Genomic DNA, 18,947 nt, shown 5'->3' on the forward strand with positions numbered 1-18,947 from the left:
AATTATACAGATGATCCCCCCCCCCCCCCCCCCGCCTCGGAAAACGCGCTGCTGTGTAGCTTTTTTTTTTAAAACTCAGTCAAAGCTCTGACCACCCCACCTGCATTGCTGTGGCCCGCCCCCACTCGGCGGGCCACAACCTAATTGGCTGCTGCTGATCTGGGGGAAGGCCACAGCAATGCAGGTGGGGGTGGCCAAAGGGCTTCGAAAGACTTCAGAAAAATGGCTGTAACTCCCTTGCCGAGGAGGGTGGTGGAGCGTCAACTGTGTGATGAGTTACAGGCGTGCAGGTAAGTAATTATTTCTGTCCGTTGTGTCGTTTTTTTTCAAAACCCTGTTGAAGCTCTGGCCACCGCCTTCTGCGTTGCCGTGGCCCGCCTCCCGCTCGGCAGCTACGACCTAATTGGAGGCTGCCGAGCTGGGGGCAGGCCAGGGCAACGCAGGTGGGGGTGGCCGAAGAGCTTTGAAAAATTTTGGAAAAATGGGCGCAACTCCATTGCTGAGGAGCGATACCTGTGTGATGAATTACAGGCGTGCAGGTAAGAAATTAACCCCCACGATCCTGCAGAATTAAAGGAGTACTGTAGGGCAGAGGTCCCCAACCTGGGGGCCGCGGCCCCCTGGTGGTCTGTGGGCAAATTTCTGGGGGGCCGTGGCGGATCTGGCCTTTCTCCCTCTCCCCCCCCCGTGGCCGCCGCTCCTGTTAGCTTATGAGCGGGCGGCCGCTTCCTCCCTTATATTCCCCAATCCCATAGCGGTTAGCCCCTCTCCTCTTTGCAGCATTTATTACAGCAGCGCTTTTTGTGCGGCTGCTGTAAGGAGAGAAGGAGGCGGGGCAGCGGTTCCCATGGTAACGGCGATCGCCGCTACACGAAGCGGCTGCACTGCTTCCTTCTCTTCCTTACAGCAGCCGCGCGGGAAGCGCTGCTGTATTACGAGATGCTGCAACCGAGGACAGGAGCGCCTGGGGGAATATAAGGAAGAAAGCGACCGCCCGCTCATAAGGTAACAGGAGCAGTGGCCGCAGGGGCAGAGGGCACCTCTCCTACCTACACTGGGGCAGTTTTACTGGGGTAACTACTGGCTACACTGGGCTAACTGTACTAGCTATACTGGGGTAATTATACTTGCTATACTGGGCTAACTGTACTTGCTACACTGGGCTAACTGTACTTGCTCTACTGGGCTAACTGTACTTGCTCTACTGGGCTAACTGTACTTGCTATACTGGGCTAACTGTACTAGCAATACTGGGCTAACTGTACTTGCTATACTGGGCTAACTGTACTTGCTATACTGGGCTAACTCACCCTGGAAATGCCTTGTTTGAGCTCCTTCCATCAGGTAAACGTTTTAGATCAACCCGCACACACACAAACAGACTGAAAGACAGCTTTTTCCCATTCGCCATAAACTTGATAAACTCTGAATCCTCTCTGAAATAATTAACACTGTGTACAAATTGTTTAAACATCTGTAATACCTGGCATACTTGTATAATTTCTTCTCTTCCTTGTTACTATCACTACGTTCCCTATATGCACCGTGGGGTTGTCATGAAAAGTAATTTCATTGTGTTACACAATGACAATAAAGTGAATTAAATTGAATTGTACTTGCTATACTGGGCTAACTGTACTAGCAATACTGGGCTAACTGTACTAGCAATACTGGGCTAACTGTACTAGCAATACTGGGCTAACTGTACTAGTTATACTGGGCTAACTGTACTACCTATACTGGGGTAACAGTACTTGCTACACTGGGCTAACTGTATTTGCTATACTGGGCTAACTGTACTTGCTATACTGGGCTAACTGTACTAGCAATACTGGGCTAACTGTACTTGCTATACTGGGCTAACTGTACTTGCTATACTGGGCTAACTGTACTAGCTATACTGGGCTAACTGTACTTGCTATACTGGGGAAACTGTACTTGCTATACAGTGGTAACTGTACTTGCTATACTGGGCTAACTATACTTGCTATACTGTGGTAACTGTACTAGCTATACTGGGCTAACTGTATTTGCTATACTGGGCTAACTATACTTGCTACACTGGGCTAACTGTATTTGCTATATTGGGCTAACTGTACTTGCTATACTGGGCTAACTGTACTAGCAATACTGGGCTTACTGTACAAGCTATACTGGGCTAACTGTACTTGCTATAATGGGCTAACTGTACTTGTTATACTGTGGTAACTGTACTTGCTATACTGGGCTAACTGTACTAGCTATACTGGGCTAACTGTACTAGCTATACTGGGCTAACTGTACTAGCTATACTGGGCTAACTGTACTAGCTATACTGTGGTAACTGTACTGGGTTAACTGTACTAGCTATACTGGGGTAACTGTACTAGCTATACTGGGGTAACTGTACTTGCTATACTGGGGTAACTGTACTAGCTATACTGGGCTAACTGTACTTGCTATACTGGGGTAGCTGTCTTTGCTATACAGTGGTAACTGTACTTGCTATACTGGGCTAAATATACTTGCTACACTGTGGTAACTGTACTAGCTATACTGGGCTAACTGTACTTGCTGTACTGTGGTAACTATACTTGCTATACTGGGCTAACTGCCGCTGCCACTGGCCACGCCCCTCCAAACCCCCCCCCCCGCCCCCCTGGGGGGCCCCGGAGAAAATTTTGGATGGTATAGTGGGCCCCGGGCTCAAAAAGGTTGGGGACCCCTGCTGTAGGGGGTCGGGGAAAAAAGAGCTGAACTTACCTGTGCCTTCTAACAGTCCACGGCAGACATCCTGTGCCTGCGCAGCCACTCGACGATGCTCTGCTCCTCACCACCGCTTCACTTCCGGAATTTACGAGTTTAAAGTGGGAAAACCAGTGTGCCTATGCAGCCGCATCCTCGCTCCTGCTGGCGTCACTGGGAGCATACTGCACAGGCACAGACCGTACTGCGCAGTTTAGCACTCTCCCATTGACATCAGCGGGAGAGAGGACGCTGCTGCGTAGGCACAGTGGCTTTCAGACTTTAAAGTCGCAAATTCCGGAAGTGAACCGGCGGAGGGGACCAGAGCATCGGTGAGTGGCTGCTCGGGCACAGGACGTTTGCAGGGGACTGTTAGAAGGCCTAGGTAAGTTCAACGCTTTTTCCCCCTACCTCCCTATAATACTCCTTTAAAACAGAGCCCCATATACCAGGCTCTGTCTTTTATACTGGAAGTACTCTTTTAATACTATTTCACTTTTATGCTTCTGATATTCTGTTAACTCGGCAACAGAAAATGATGTTAAAACCCACACAGATGAACATGTATGTAGTGTGTCTTTTTCATGCCTTATTAACACACGGCATGCTTTTACAATGCATTGTGATTTTTTTTTTTCTTCAGGTCTCCACATGCCCCTCTAGCGAGGTGCTTTGCCCACAATGTGCCCCCCTCAGAAACAGAACTGAGTGGCGCAGATGCCCTGCTGGGTTCCGCATAATGCAGAACAAATAACCGAGAAGCGCTGCAGAGACAGAATAATGCACTTGTTATGACTTTATGGCAGGGGGTGAAAACACAAACGGCTGCAAAGAAATCCCACCTTTGAAGTCTGGCACACACTTGAACCCATTGATTTTGTGTGAAGCAAGCCTTTAAATGAGAAGTGCACTCATAACACTTAAAAAATAAATGTATTAAATCATCCTCAAATTGCCCCTGATCAATAGCACATTTATATATAATACACTACTCATTTTGCCCCTTGCTGGAAAAATCTGAAAAGCCCCCTGGCTGCCTTTTGTTCACAAACACTTCCCCTACCCTGCTGCCTTTTATAACAAGTGCAGTGCACAACAGATTTAATATCTCTGCAGCTCTGTGTGAAAGCTTTACTCATAGAATGTGTACATCAGGTCTGATCATTGCTCTGCACGATCTGTCCTATTTCTGTGAATGCTTCTGCTGCTTGCTGAGAACAGAAATAACTAGGAAGGGATGAGCTGAGATCAGTGATCAGACCTGATTACAGATCACAGGTGCGTGAGTAGAGCTGAAAGCAGCAGGGACAGCCATAGTATCCCAGGGGAAAAAAACAGGTACCATATATAAGTAGATAAATACTTGTTCTACTTCCATAACATATTTATTGTACTGTCCACGTCTTGATTTCAGTGAATTTTTATAGTAAATTAAGAGAAAACTGTTCCAGGCATTTTCCATCTTTACTGTTTCTGACTGAAGCCAATCCTGATGTCATTTCCTCCCTTACTCTTTTTTTCTCCTGCCTGAAATGGTGCAAGCATTGCAAACCCTCCTCCCCACTGAGCTCTGTACTAAAACTGCACTGTCATATCTAGCCTGCTTTGTAAACACATGTGAGCACAGTATAGATCATATTTCAGCAGCTTCTGCAGAGGGGTGAGATGTATTTCACTTCTCAGCCTCCTATCACACTGAACTGCCTTCAGCCAATCAGTGAGGAGCAGGAATGTGGGAGGGTAGATAACAAGCTTCCCTCTCCCCTGCAATGTACTAGAATAGAGCCAGGCTGACTGAGATAAGATTCATTATAGCAGAAACATTTATGATTATATCGGAATGCTTGCAATGCAGGGTCAGGATGTAGACTACATAATAAACACGGAGCAGTGGGAATTTGATTTTATGGCTGAGAATCCAGCTTTAAGGCTCTGATGCGATTTTTCAGGCGATTTTTCTGCGGTGAACTGTTTTTTCACGATATGACAGAACATTGTTTAATAAAATTTGTTAGACAATGTTTCTTGATGCAGGTAACCCACGGTGATTGTTTTGTTTTTAAACCACTGCCATGTTGGATCAAATCATCAAGGATTCTCATTTTCGTTCTGATCCCCATTGACTTTCGCAGTAACTTGCTGTGATCATGTAAACAAACAATTACATAACTGTTCATTTCCTGAATACATTTTTGGCAGTTGGAAAGTTTTGGCAGATTACCCACAATGCAACAAGGTTCACAGACAGGAAACTGCCAGGACCATGGTCCTCATAGTTTCCTGTGGGAGGGGTTTCAACACAATATCAGCCATACAGAGCCCCCTGATGATCCGTTTGTGAAAAGGAATAGATTTTTCATGTAAAAGGGGGTATCAGCTACTGATTGGGATGAAGTTCAATTCTTGGTTACGGTTTCTCTTTAATACTGAGGGAGGGTACCTCTGGCTACATAATGCTAAGCAACAGCTGTAGCTGTCAATGACGGGCAAGGGAAGTAAGGGAGAAGTGACAGCTGGGCCAGCCAGCAAACTTGCTGTGCGGTTTGGCGGTTGTTTTCAGGTTATGGAGAGTAAAGTCTAGGGTGCCAGGACATCTGTGCCTATAGGCTCCTGTGATGTAAATCCGGGCCTGACCTGAACTGAGCTGAAAAAAAAGTTAGATACTCACCTATGAAGAGGGAAGGTGAGACCTTCCTGGTCTTCTCTGCATACCCTCATTCCACTTCTGTCCCCAATACTCCTGTGAAGTAATCAGACTAGAATGTTGGAATAAGCCTTCGGGACTTCTCAGCAATCTTCAGAATTACTTTCCTCCCCAACTACTTCTTAAAGGGGAACTGAAGAGAGAGGTATATGGAGGCTGTCATGTTTATTTCCTTTTAGACAATACCAGTTGCCTGGCAGCCCTGCTGATCCTCTGCCTCTAATACTATTAGCCATAGCCCCTGAACAAGCATGCAGCAGACCAGGTGTTTCAGTGGTTCAGACTTATAAGTCTGATCTGACAAGACTAGCTGCATGCTTGTTTCTGGTTTTAATCAGATACTACTGCAGAGAAATAGACCAGCAGGGCTGCCAGGCAACTGGTATTGATGAAATGGAAATAAACATGACAGCCTCCATATACCTCTCTCTTCAGTTCCCCTTTAAGACAAGCGGATACGCAACTGCATACATACCAAGGAGTCCCAAAGGCACGTTACTTCACTGAGGGACATCGGTGGAACAAGGGGACACCGAGAAGACATGTGTAGTACAGAGCCTTCCCTCTTCTTAGGTGAGTATCTAACTTTTTTCAACTCAGTTCAGGTTTGCTTTAAGTCTTGCATGCTAGGCAGGTCTCAGTGGAAGTGGCTGGTCGAGGTCTCGTTTGCCAAAAATGTAGCGTGTGTATGCCCCCATATCTTGCTTGGCCAGTGATCAGCCTAGCGGATCTACATGGCTTAGGGGATTGTCCTCCCCACTCACTCCACCCCCTCTGTGATGCTCTGTAATGCACGGCTCCATCGGCCTTACCTATAGTAACAGAATGTTTGGCTAATGTAAAGGCTACTGACTGCTTTAGCCCTGCACTGTCCCCTGGGGGGATTGAGTCCCAAACTCTCTCTGGTGACAGCCGTCATACGTGTGTATAGGGTTTTTGAGCATACGGTACCTTGTGAAAAGGCTTTAGCTATGAACAGATGGTGGAGTTTTATAGCCTAAAAAATGATCGTGCTCTCGTGTCTGAAATATTTATATAAAAAAGTTTACTTTCGAATTAAAAGCGAATTATACCTTTAATTAATACAAATGAGGGAGAAGACTCCTCTTATCCCCTTTGGGTCACACACCCTCCTTCGGGAGGAGTAGTCTTTTTGGTTAGGGCTTTCTACCCCTACAACCATCTAAAGCAATTTTGCAACAAGAGAGCGACCATGTCCAGTTGGACTGGACACCCGAATGAAGTTGGGTTTGTGCTTATCCACCCGCCTAGAGTGGTTGGTTGCCCGCCTGCAACCTCCCTTTGCGAGTACTCATTCGTCTCCACCATTTGCTTTCATTGTTTGACATACTACACTATTAGGGCTTCTGGTGTCTTTGTGTTTTTTGTTTTCACTCCAGCTGATCAAACTGATCACATGCTTCTCCATGAGTTCTCCCAAGGAGGGCCAGCCCTAATGAAGATTGTACATTACATGTGTACTTACTTTGTTTTTAAGGCACAAATAAGAAATTGATAAGTATATTCAAAATTATGTTAATTCTCAAAACAAGTCTGTAAAGAATACAAAAATTATTACAGGAGACAAATGGTACACATTAGCCGCCCAAACTCTCCGAACCCACATAGCAAACCTTTCCTATAATTGTTATGAGGGGTGTGTAGACAAAAAACATTGAACTGTTTATGTACAGCCTGGGTTTTTACAGTTCAGAATATTGTTCTGTAAAGTTAGAAAAGTAGCAACAATCAATAGAAATCATATCTGAAACATTTACATATTAACTACCCCACGACAGCTCCACGCCAATGGGGGTGGCCGTGGCGACAGCCCCAGGACCGCCTAACGCCAATTGGTGTCAAGTTCTGGGGTCGGCTACTGCAGATCGCGCGCAGGCTGCGTGCGCATCTCCTGCTTGGGGGCGGAGCTCTGCCCCGCCTTCAGTCTCCGAGCGCCGATCGCTGCTCGGGAGACTGTTAGATGGTGAACCCGCTGTCTTTTTAGTTAGTACAGCACTGCGATCTGAGGCAGCGCTGTATTGGGGACAGCCGTGTGACAGCCGTGTGACACGGCTGTCCCCTCCATTGCCTAAGGAGTGATCAGCTGCCATAGGCTGAAGCATATGACAGCCGATCACAGTGATTGGTTGGCGGTTGGAGGGGAGGCCTTAAAGCTGCAGTGGCCAGTTAAACAAAAAATAGCCTGGTCTTTAGGGGGGTTTAGCACTGTGGTCCTGAAGCGGTTAATTAGCACATTGATAGCATCTGCCATATAGATGGACATGTCTTTTTTTCAACCTAAATAACTATGTAACTACTGTTATGCTTATCATCAGACCTCCTTTCTTATGCTAATCCACAGTGCCCAATTCGGTGTTAAAATGATCGTCCTTTAATTTCATTATGGAACTAGCAGTATAGTAGAGTAGTGAGAGGATATATTACAGGGAGAGTAGTAAAAACATATATCACTGGGTCACAGGGAGAGAAGTGGGAGGATATATCACAAGGAGAGCAGTGGGAGGATATATCACAAGGATAGTAGTGGGAGGATATATCACAAGGAGAGTAGTGGGAGGATATATCACAAGGAGAGTAGTGGGAGGATATATCACAAGGAGAGTAGTGGGAGGATATATCACAAGGAGAGCAGTGGGAGGATATATCACAGGGAGAGTAGTGGGAGGATATATCACAAGGAGAGCAGTGGGAGGATATGTCAGGTAGAAGGTAGTGGCAGAGTATATGACAGGAAGCAGATGGAGGATATATCACAGGGAGAGTAGTGGGAGGATATATCACAAGGAGAGCAGTGGGAGGATATATCACAAGGATAGTAGTGGGAGGATATATCACAAGGAGAGTAGTGGGAGGATATATCACAAGGAGAGCAGTGGGAGGATATATCACAAGGAGAGCGGTGGGAGGATATATCACAAGGAGAGTAGTGGGGGGATATATCACAGAGAGTGGTGGGAGGATATATCACAAGGAGAGTAGTGGGAGGATATATCACAAGGAGAGCAGTGGGAGGATATATCACAAGGAGAGCAGTGGGAGGATATATCACAAGGAGAGTAGTGGGAGGATATATCACAGAGAGCAGTGGGAGGATATATCACAAGGAGAGTAGTGGGAGGATATATCACAGAGAGTAGTGGGAGGATATATCACAAGGAGAGTAGTGGGAGGATATATCACAAGGAGAGAAGTGGGAGGATATATCACAAGGAGAGCAGTGGGAGGATATGCCAGGTAGAAGGTAGTGGCAGAGTATATGACAGGAAGCAGATGGAGGATATATCACAAGGAGAGCAGTGGGAGGATATATCACAAGGAGAGCAGTGGGAGAATATATTATAGGTAGAGAGTAGTGGAGCATATGTCACATAGTAGTGAGTAGGAGACTTTATCACAGAAAGCAGAGGGAGGATACATCACAGTAAGGGGAGTGGGGAGCATATTAGAAAGAGTAAAGTGGGATAATATACAGGATCTTCTCAAAAAATTAGCATATTGTGATAAAGTTCATTCTTTTCTGTAATGTACTGATAAACATTAGACTTTCATATATTTTAGATTCATTACACTACAACTGAAGTCGTTCAAGCCTTTTATTGTTTTAATATTGATGATTTTGGCATACAGCTCATGAAAACCCAAAATTCCTATCTCCAAAAATTAGCATATTTCATCCGACCAATAAAAGAAAAGTGTTTTTAAAACAAAAAAAGTTAACCTTCAAATAATTATGTTCAGTTATGCACTCAATACTTGGTCGGGTATCCTTTTGCAGAAATGACTGCTTCAATGCGGCGTTGCATGGAGGCAATCAGCCTGTTGCACTGCTCAGGTGTTATGGAGGCTCAGGATGCTTCGATAGCGGCCTTAAGCTCATCCAGAGTGTTGGGTCTTGCGTCTCTCAACTTTCTCTTCACAATATCCCACAGATTCTCTATGGGGTTCAGGTCAGGAGAGTTGGCAGGCCAATTGAGGACAGTAATACCATGGTCAGTAAACCATTTACCAGTGGTTTTGGCACTGTGAGCAGGTGCCAGGTCGTGCTGAAAAATGAAATCTTCATCTCCATAAAGATTTTCAGCAGATGGAAGCATGAACCCACTTTTGAACCAGAAACAGCAGCAGAGGCGCCTGCCCTGGGCTATAGAGAAGCAGCACTGGACTGTTGCTCAGTGGTCCAAAGTACTTTTTTCGGATGAAAGCAACTTTTACATGTGTTTTATCAAGGGCGGGGTAAATTCAGCTAGCTATCAGGAGATTTTGGAGCACTTCATGCTTCCATCTGCTGAAAAGCTTTATGGAGATGAAGATTTCATTTTTCAGCATGACCTGGCACCTGCTCACAGTGCCAAAACCACTGGTAAATGGTTTACTGACCATGGTATTACTATGCTCAATTGGCCTGCCAACTCTCCTGACCTGAACCCCATAGAGAATCTGTGGGATATTGTGAAGAGAAAGTTGAGATACGCAAGACCCAACACTCTGGATGAGCTAAAGGCCGCTATCGAAGCATCCTGGGCCTCCATAACACCTGAGCAGTGCCACAGGCTGATTGCCTCCATGCCACGCCGCATTGAAGCAGTCATTTCTGCAAAAGGATTCCTGACCAAGTATTGAGTGCATAACTGAACATAATTATTGAAGGTTGACTTTTTTTTGTTTTAAAAACACTTTTCTTTTATTGGTCGGATGAAATATGCTAATTTTTTGAGATAGGAATTTTGGGTTTTCATGAGCTGTATGCCAAAATCATCAATATTAAAACAATAAAAGGCTTGAACTACTTCAGTTGTAGTGTAATGAATCTAAAATATATGAAAGTCTAATGTTTATCAGTACATTACAGAAAAGAATGAACTTTATCACAATATGCTAATTTTTTGAGAAGATCCTGTATATCACATAGAGAGTAAAAGGATTATATCACAGTAAAGGCAGTGGAAAAGTATATTAAAGAGCAGGTAATTGTAAAGTGTATCACAGGATAGTGGAAGAATATACGGGATCATCCAGAAAGTACCAGCCATTTTTACTTAATACATTTTTATTTATTTACTTTATTCTAGACACACTGGCCCTTATTTAGTTCACATTTTCTCTAAGTTTTTCTCCTAGGAGATAATTTTTTATCTTCTGTTTTAAATTACTTTTCAGTACTCTACAAAGGTACCAAAAAGTAGGTGAAAGAGTACTATCAAAATAATTTTGAGTGTTTCTTGGTTGGCGATGGCTTAAAAGGCATTGTATTAATAAGGTATAAAATATCACCTAGGAGAAAACATTAATTGCATATGGGCACTGTATCTTGTTACTATTTCTCCACATAATCACATCTTTTATTTAAGCATTTATCATATTGTTTTACAAGGTTTTCAATCCCTTTTGTTGTAGTAGCAACACACTCCTCACCTATGGATTGAAGGTATTGAGGGAGGGGTTCATGTTAATGCTGCTGAACAAACAGTTACCAGCGTTCTGTAGTAATTTGACAAGAGATCCAGGGAGAGAAATTATTAAAGTAAGGTGGCAGGAAAAAAAGTCAGATATCTAAGAAAAAGGAAGCCTTCAAATCCTGCAGAGGCTTCCCCTGTCCTAGGGCGGCTGTACAGCATCTGTGCAAGTACGGCTGTGTCTGCGCAGTAACACGGAGTCGCTTGGGACGAGTGGACTGGGCTTACTGCCAGAGGTGTATCTAGTGGGATTCAGCTATGGGCGCCATGTCTGACCCTGTGCTGCGCCCCCCATGCCTGCCCCCATGCCTCCCTGTCACTCAGACCTCAGATCAGATTAATTCTGTTATCTGGAGAACATGTCTACATAACTTATGTATGTAGGGTGCACTTGGCTTAGGGTCTGTCCACACTTCTCCCGTTCCAGATTGGATCCGTGTTAAACAGATCAGTTTTTCTGAAAAACTGATCCATTTGACACGGATCTGAACTGGATAGTAGGGTACATTCCGGTCAGCACGCGCAACAATCACGTCAATATTTACACGTCGCAACTCTCCTCTCGCCACCACTGCTGGTCCAGCCGCTGGTCCCGCTGCTCGGCCCCTTCCACAGCCTGGAGGCCAGCAGAAGCATGACTCTCCGTTGGCTGCAACAGGCCAATTCTGCCTAGCAACAGGGATAATTTTCACTGGTTCAACATGAACCAATGAGAATTCTCTCTGTTGATGAGGATTCCCATTGGTCTATTGCAGCCCAATGGAGAATCCCCATGCTTCTGTTGGCCTCCAGACTGTACAGAATGGACCGAGTGGCAGTGATGGACAGTGGGACCCGTGAGTATGCGTCGCGACGGGGTGCGGCCAAAACGGGTGATGCAGATGCGGCGACTAGCCTAGTGAGAGCGGACAGTGTTCATTTTCATAGGCATGCATTGGACACGTTTACCTGTCCAGTCCGGGAAAAAGTGTAAAATCCGGACTCTCCGCAACGTTTTCTTTCAGTGCAACATGGATCCGTGTTTCTGCACGAGTGGAAGCGGGTCCTATTTTTAACATAGGATCTGCTTCCAGCACTTCTGCAGAGCTTTAAAAACATATCCCACGGATATGTTTTTTTAAAACAAGTGTGAACCGGCCCTTAGTGTTAGAAAAAGAACAGAGAGGGAATAAGAAGAGATATTTCCAAAAAAGGTAACAATATTCAGAGCAAAAAAAAAAACTACAGGTAGTCATAACACATGTATTTGAGAAAGGATGCTGTTTTTAGAGGGGAAGGGGGCTCTGACGGCGAAGTGCAATTTCAGTGTTTGCCATAGGCTCTATATTACCCACACCTCTGGGTGTGGTCGCACTCACAAGTTCTTGTTGGATATGTTCGGAGGGTCCGTGCATAGCGGCAGTGGTGGTGAGGAGGACACAAGAAGCCTCTGGAGTATTCAGAGGCTTCCCTCTACTTGGGTAAGTATGTAAAAGTATGTAACCTTTTTTTTCTGCCACCTCGGGTTAACTTCAATTTGACAGATGCAAGATAAATTACTTTGAAAGAATACCTTGTTTATCTGTTACTTTCTGTATGACCCTGTGTATATCCAGTGTTCTCCCCAGGCTCTTTTAGCCGGGTGCTCCACCCGGCTAGTTTTGGTGCGAACCCAGCTGTCATCGGCTCACCTCCTCCTATGTTATAAGCTCACCTCCTCCTATGCTATATATATTATATAATCACAAGATAATACATATATCTCACAGGTCAGATAGTGGAAAGCGAAGCAGGAAATTTGGACGCCGTCATAGACGCCTAACCCATGATACCGGGCCTGCGATGTATTGGCCCAAATTACACTTCAATGTTGATATTTCAATAGGCGCCTTAAGGTTAGGCTTGGGGGGCGGTCAGGGTTAGGCGTCAAGTAAAAAGTTTATGTGTGTGTGTGTGTGTGGGGGGGGGGGTGGGGGGGGGGGTGGGGGTGGGGGGAGGGTTAGGCATCAGGTAGGAAGTTTGAGGGGGGGGGTCATGGGTTAGACGTCAGGGTGTTTGGGGGGTTATCTAGGGTTAGGTGTCAGGTAGGAAGGTTGTGTGTGTGTGTGTGTGTGGGGGGGGGGGGGCGGTTTAGGGCTAGGCGTCAGGGGGGAGGGTTAGGTTTAGCCACAGTACAATATTTAATTCTGATGTTTTACTCTTTAATAGTAAAATATCAGTATTAAATACTATTTTACTGTAGGGATTACTGGGGGCCCAAATTTCCATGCACCTCGTTTGGATAGTACTGTATTTCACAGGAAGAATAATCAGGGGCCTTTCAGATGTATTGAGGTAAACCTTTAAGTTCATGTTGCCTTAATTAATAGTGACAACAAGTAGGCCTCAGCACTAGATGCTGATCTTTTGGTTCCTCTGCAGCATGCCTGGCACACGCACAAGCCAGCTGTCAGCCAGTGACATGTCCTCTTTATTATATGATCTAAATGCTTTTCTGGGAGAAGCATGCTGGACACCCCCTGGCCTGCCTCCGGCTCTCAAGGCCTTGGCATTCCTTGTAGGAAAGAGCAAGTGGACAACGGAGCCATGGCCAACAACAGATGTCTGAGGGAGACTGGTTATTTTTGCAGTGTGGTTAATGGGTGAAGAGGTTAATCAATTGTGAAGGATGCCTCGGTAATAGGGGAACACAAAATAAAAGGCTTGTGGCTGCAGGGAGCTATTTTCTGCAACAACAAGGTTGATAGGCAGACTGTTTCCAGGCACCATATCACATCACTCATAATGGAGGCCTAGAAGCTCTGGTGGATTTATCAGTTAACTATCAGCAGGACAGCTCAATTCCATCTCCACACACTCCTCACATACACAGGAACCCTTTCACTGCTGGGGAGACCAATGTGTAGGACTGCTAGTGAGGACTAGAGCAGTGTGCAGGTCTCCCCAGTTACAGTCAGAGGTGTCTGAACGGGCAAAAGCGATTGGTGTTGATTAGCCGGAGGATCCTATTGTTTTTTGGTTGACCCTCACTGTCATTTTTCTCCTTTTGTTTTTGGATAGACAGAATAAAGAATGGGAGACAGTCTGCCGGAGATACAAAGAGTGCAAGAGAAAGAGAATGGAGGTGAATAAGAAAAGGATGGAGAGACAGTGGGGGATGGGAACACAGGCATACACAGCATAGCTGAGCAGTGAGAGAAGCAATTGCACAGGAATAGAGAAGATGCGGGCCATGAGAAGATGCAGACAGGGATTCCGCTAAACAGGTTGCACTGTAGGCTGGAGGGAGAGAATACCAACAAACACAGGGTTGGGAACAGCCTATCCCTCCTGACCCCTCCAGGTATAGCACAGCAACGCAGGGAATGTCCCCAGCCTTACCTGCCCAGCTGCTGGGTGTCAGTGGTAACCCAGCTGCAGATGGACGAGCTTGGGGCACCGGGAAAGGGTGTACTGGGGGTGCCCGTCTGATTTTTCCTTCCAGGCCACTCCAGCAAAAGGGAACCAGCCATCTTCTACATGGTGGGGAGGGGGAGGCTGGGAGCGAAGGATAGAGATGGAGAAGGAAGGGAGGGGGGTGCTGATGGTGGGGAGGTATCCGCCTCTAGTTGCCATGGATACAGGAGCCGGATGACTTGTCGGCTCCGGATGTTCGCTGGGATGCAGCTTCATCCCTCCCCTGCACTGTTCTGACATCATTTAGCCACAGAAACCTGCTTTTGGTCTCAATGCACAGCCAGGATGCTCCATTAATCTGTCTCCTTCTCAGACTTCTGCCACAGCCTCACTTCTTGGATATACTGGCTTTGGAGTGATAGCATTAAGTCTGGAGGTGCAGACTGCTCACAAGCACTTGAATTTTTCAGAATCATCATTTCTGCACCACTTTCCAAGAGACTTACAGCATCTCATTCATCACCTCTGAGTCCTGCAGAACATCCTACATCACTGCGTAGTGCCTGCGCTTCCCGAGCCCTGCTCTCTATGCACATTTACTTGCCATCCTTTCTGCCCTACCTGACAACAACACAACTGGCTTTGCAGGGCATCTCTCTAGCCTCCTGTGGCAGACTATGGGCTACCATGCCAGGGTAGCTGTGCACATCCTCGGAAGGCAACACATAGCATGACATAAGGGTTTGCAATGAGTACAAGGGTGTTTTTCTACTGCCCTCTGACTGCATTGCAGCTGGACTCTCAAGCTTGTAACAAAGGGCTGGCATAGTAAAATTATAGGCACCGTTCCTCGCTCTCGGTAGATCAGGATTAAGGTGGCCATACACTCATCTGCCAGTTTTTGACCGAAAATCGTTCTTAACTATCGATTAGACGGAATGGAAAGTCTCCATCGATCAGGGGCGGGGCAAGAATGGCGGTCAATCAATTTCTGCTGAGATTTATTGTAAATCCTGGTAGGAGTCAATCCCTCTCTTATCAGACTCCAATCAGAGAGGGATCAATCGGTTTGCTACATTGGGAAGGAATCTTTGAGTGTGTGACTAGCTTTTCTTTACAAACACAGAAACAAGTTGAAAATTGCATCTATAGTCAGAAAAGGATTAAAATGTAATGGGGTCTTATGCAAGAGTTTTTGCACCCTGCTGATAGTCACCTGCCTTTTTGTTTAGAAAGATATGGTGGGGACTAGCATTCACTAGGCGCCTAGACTTTCTTCAGGCCCTAGGCAACTGCCTAGGCTTGCCTTGTTGATGATCTAGCTCTGTCTACAGTAACTCCCATGCATTGTTAAAGCAGACATCACACAATAAAATATATGTAACATTCAGCTTGATTCACTAATTTGCGCTAAACCTACCGGGCACAAGTAGCGCGTGATGAAATTAGCGTGCGCGCGCACTGCGCAGTCCTGTCGCTGTGCAAAAGCGCTATTGCGCAGCAGTTAAAAGGATCCCACGTCACTTAAAGTGAACCAGAGACGAAGCACACTCATGTATTTTACCATAAATATCAGTGGGAACATTAGAGAAAATGCCTACCCTGCTCTCTGCTTCATCCTTCACTGCTCAGCCTGCTTCTAATCAGCCCTGATAAAATTCCCGACTGAGCATTCAGTCTGGCTTTGCTCAGGAATCATTATAGCTGAGTCTGTCTTCTCTGATGTCTTTTCAAGCCCAAGCCTGCCCCCTTCTGACTCAGCTATAATTATTCCTGAGCAAAGCCGGACTGAATGCACAGTCGGGGAATTGATCAGGGCTGTTAACAAGCAGGCTGAGCAGTGAAGAGTGAAAGAGAGAGCAGGGTAGGTGTTTTCTCTAATGTCCCCACTGATATACAGTATATGGTAAAATACATAGGGTGCTTCGTCTATGGTTCACTTTAAGAGCGCACGCTATGCTGGCAGGGCCGTGCATAGCATGCGTACAATAATTGTATCCCGCGCTGCTTGTGCGCAGTAGGTTTAGCGCGATTTAGTGAATCAAGCTGTATGTATGAAGCTGTTATGCTTCTCCTTTAGCTTAGTTCCTAGTTGCTACTTCTCTTATATTTGTGACCTGATATAGTAGTACATATCTGGCTGCCTTCTTCATAGCTTTATAAAAACTACTCATATAGGGTTCCAAAACTTGCCTTGAGATGCGCTCAATCTCTGGAACTCCCTCTTATGGATGCCTTTAAAATATTTAAACCCGCCTCTACTAAACTGTATAAACATTTTCACATTATTCACCCTTTCTTAGTAAGTTATCACAGTCTCATTTACCTACTGTATCCTCCTCAATGCTAGGTATTATAAGACACCCCCCCCCCAAAAAAAAAAGGAAAGACGCGAGTGCGGCATATTAAGTGCGCCACGGCAGGTAATGCCCCAGTATATGTAATAAAGTTGTTCTTAGTATAGGTGGCTAGTATAGTTGCCTCCAGTATAGGTAGTATAGCTGGCCCAGTATAGCTAGTATAGTTGCCCCCAGTGTAGGTAGTATAGTTGCCCTAGTATAGCTTGTATAGTTGACCCCAGTATAGCTAGCATAGTAGCCCCAGTATAGATAGTATAGTTGCCCCAGTGTAGGTACTATATTTGCCCCAGTGTAGGTACTATTGTTGCCCCAGTATAGCTTGTATAGTTGCCCCCAGTGTAGGTAGTATAGTTGCCCACAGTTTAGCTAGTATAGTTGCACCCAGTGTAGGTAGTATAGTTGCCCCAGTGTAGCTGGTATAGTTGTGTAGGTAGTATAGTTGCCCCCAGTTTAGCTAGTATAGTTGCACCCAGTGTAGGTAGTATAGTTTCCCCAGTGTAGCTAGTATAGTTGTGTAGGTAGTATAGTTGCCCCCAGTTTAGCTAGTATAGTTGCACCCAGTGTAGGTAGTATAGTTGCCCCAGTGTAGCTAGTATAGTTGTGTAGGTAGTATAGTTGCCCCCAGTTTAGCTAGTATAGTTGCACCCAGTGTAGGTAGTATAGTTGCACCCAGTGTAGCTAGTATAATTGTGTAGGTAGTATAGTTGCCCCCAGTTTAGCTAGTATAGTTGCACCCAGTTTAGCTAGTATAGTTGCCCCAGTATAGCTAGTATAGTTGAACCCAGTGTATGTAGTATAGTTGCCCCCAGTGTAGCTAGTTTAGTTGCCCCAAGTTTAGCTAGTATAGTTGCCCCCAGTGTAGCTAGTATAGTTGCTCCCAGTGTAGCTAGTATAGTTGCCCCCAATAGCGTCACTGTTGCCACAGGTCTCTGCCTTCAATGCCGATCACTGTGCTTTCTGATTAGCGGAAGCACAGTGAGCGGCATTGAAGGCGGAGACCTGTGGGCTGGCAATGGTGACGGTGCGCTCCAGCGCTTGGAAAGAAGTAGCCAGGTGAGTTATTCTCCGCCCGCCTGCTTGCCACCGCATATATGGAGGGGAGAGAACAGAAGGAGGGGACCCAGGTGAGGGGGGATTCCGGCTCCCCTCCCTGCCGCTGTCCCTGCTGCCCCTCCTTCTTGCACTGCTTCCCCTCCTGATCAGGGCCGCTGTGGGGGGTCTCAGCCACACCCCCGGCGCCCAATAGTAGGAACGTCCCTGGCGAAACTATACTATCTTGTTTTACCCCACCTCTTAAAGAAAACAGAGGTGATAGGGATATGGAGGTTGCCATATTTATTTCCTTGTAAACAACGCCAATTGCCTGGCAGCCCTGTTAATCTTCTGGCATAAGTAGTGTCTGAGTCAAAACCCTGGAACAAGCATATGGCTAATCCAGTACATCCTGAGCCAGCTGGGTCAGAGTACCTGATTCGTTGCATGATTTTTCAGGGCCAGCACTTCTTCTCCTGCCCTGTTATAGTTGGTGCTTGTTATGTTTGTATCTAACTTGCATCTCTTCTTAGAAATGATACCCATTGTTTGATATATTGGTGATAGAGTGACAGCCACATCACATTACTCACACTCTCAAAGTGGAAGTAAAGGCTAAAGCAAGTTTTGACTACTTTGTTTTGGATGGAGGCCACTTTTACACTTGTCTTGCATAGCAGTGTTGCATTACCCTGTTTTACCGCAGGTAACGGCAATGCAAGTCAATGGGGCCTGGCACAGTTAGGGTGACGTGTTGCATCGGAAGTGCCTGATCTACCACTGAGCCGCTGCAAAGTCGACAGCACGTTACTGTCAGACTTCAGCGGCGATGCGGCGGCAGAAGTAATGTAGGTCAATGGGCGACACAGGAAATGTAAACATGTTGTCGGCGGTGCAACGCATATGCGCGGAACGATGGGAGTACGACTGGGGAACCTGGCTATCCCAGTGACGTACTCCCTGCTGGACACTCACTGGTCACTGGGTCAGGAGTGGGGAGGGGCATGCGAGGGGGTGATGCTATAAATATAACTCTGTCAGTGCACTCTGCCACAGGGTCATAATATTGACGTTTTGTGCGTTGCTTTGTGATGGAGATGGAGCATCGTACCGCAAACACACAGGTCAGGTGTAAAACCTGCCTCAGCGAAATGTTGTTTTTTTTTTTATGCTGTCTGTGTGCCTGTTGGAGACACAATAAGAAGATAAAGGACATCTTTGTAAAAGAAAAGTGATTATCACATTTCATGACTGTGACAAAAAACAGATGCAGCTGTG

The 18,947-nt window shown here is 45.9% G+C and overlaps 2 protein-coding genes across 3 annotated transcripts in view; one reads left to right on the forward strand and one right to left on the reverse strand.

Moving 5' to 3' along the window:
* Positions 1–14,411, reverse strand: part of GPR173 (G protein-coupled receptor 173) — a 74,082-nt gene extending 59,671 nt beyond the window's left edge. The window contains exon 1 of the mRNA XM_068249793.1: positions 14,263–14,411. The gene's annotated coding sequence lies outside the window, so the exon portion shown is untranslated. The remainder of the gene's footprint in view (positions 1–14,262) is intronic.
* The window catches only part of LOC137527680 (forkhead box protein P3-like), a 332,205-nt gene that overhangs the window by 159,583 nt on the left and 153,675 nt on the right, over positions 1–18,947 (forward strand). The window lies entirely within an intron of this gene.

The sequence above is a fragment of the Hyperolius riggenbachi genome, chromosome 8 (genome assembly GCF_040937935.1).
Source record: "Hyperolius riggenbachi isolate aHypRig1 chromosome 8, aHypRig1.pri, whole genome shotgun sequence".
Classification (NCBI taxonomy): domain Eukaryota; kingdom Metazoa; phylum Chordata; class Amphibia; order Anura; family Hyperoliidae; genus Hyperolius; species Hyperolius riggenbachi.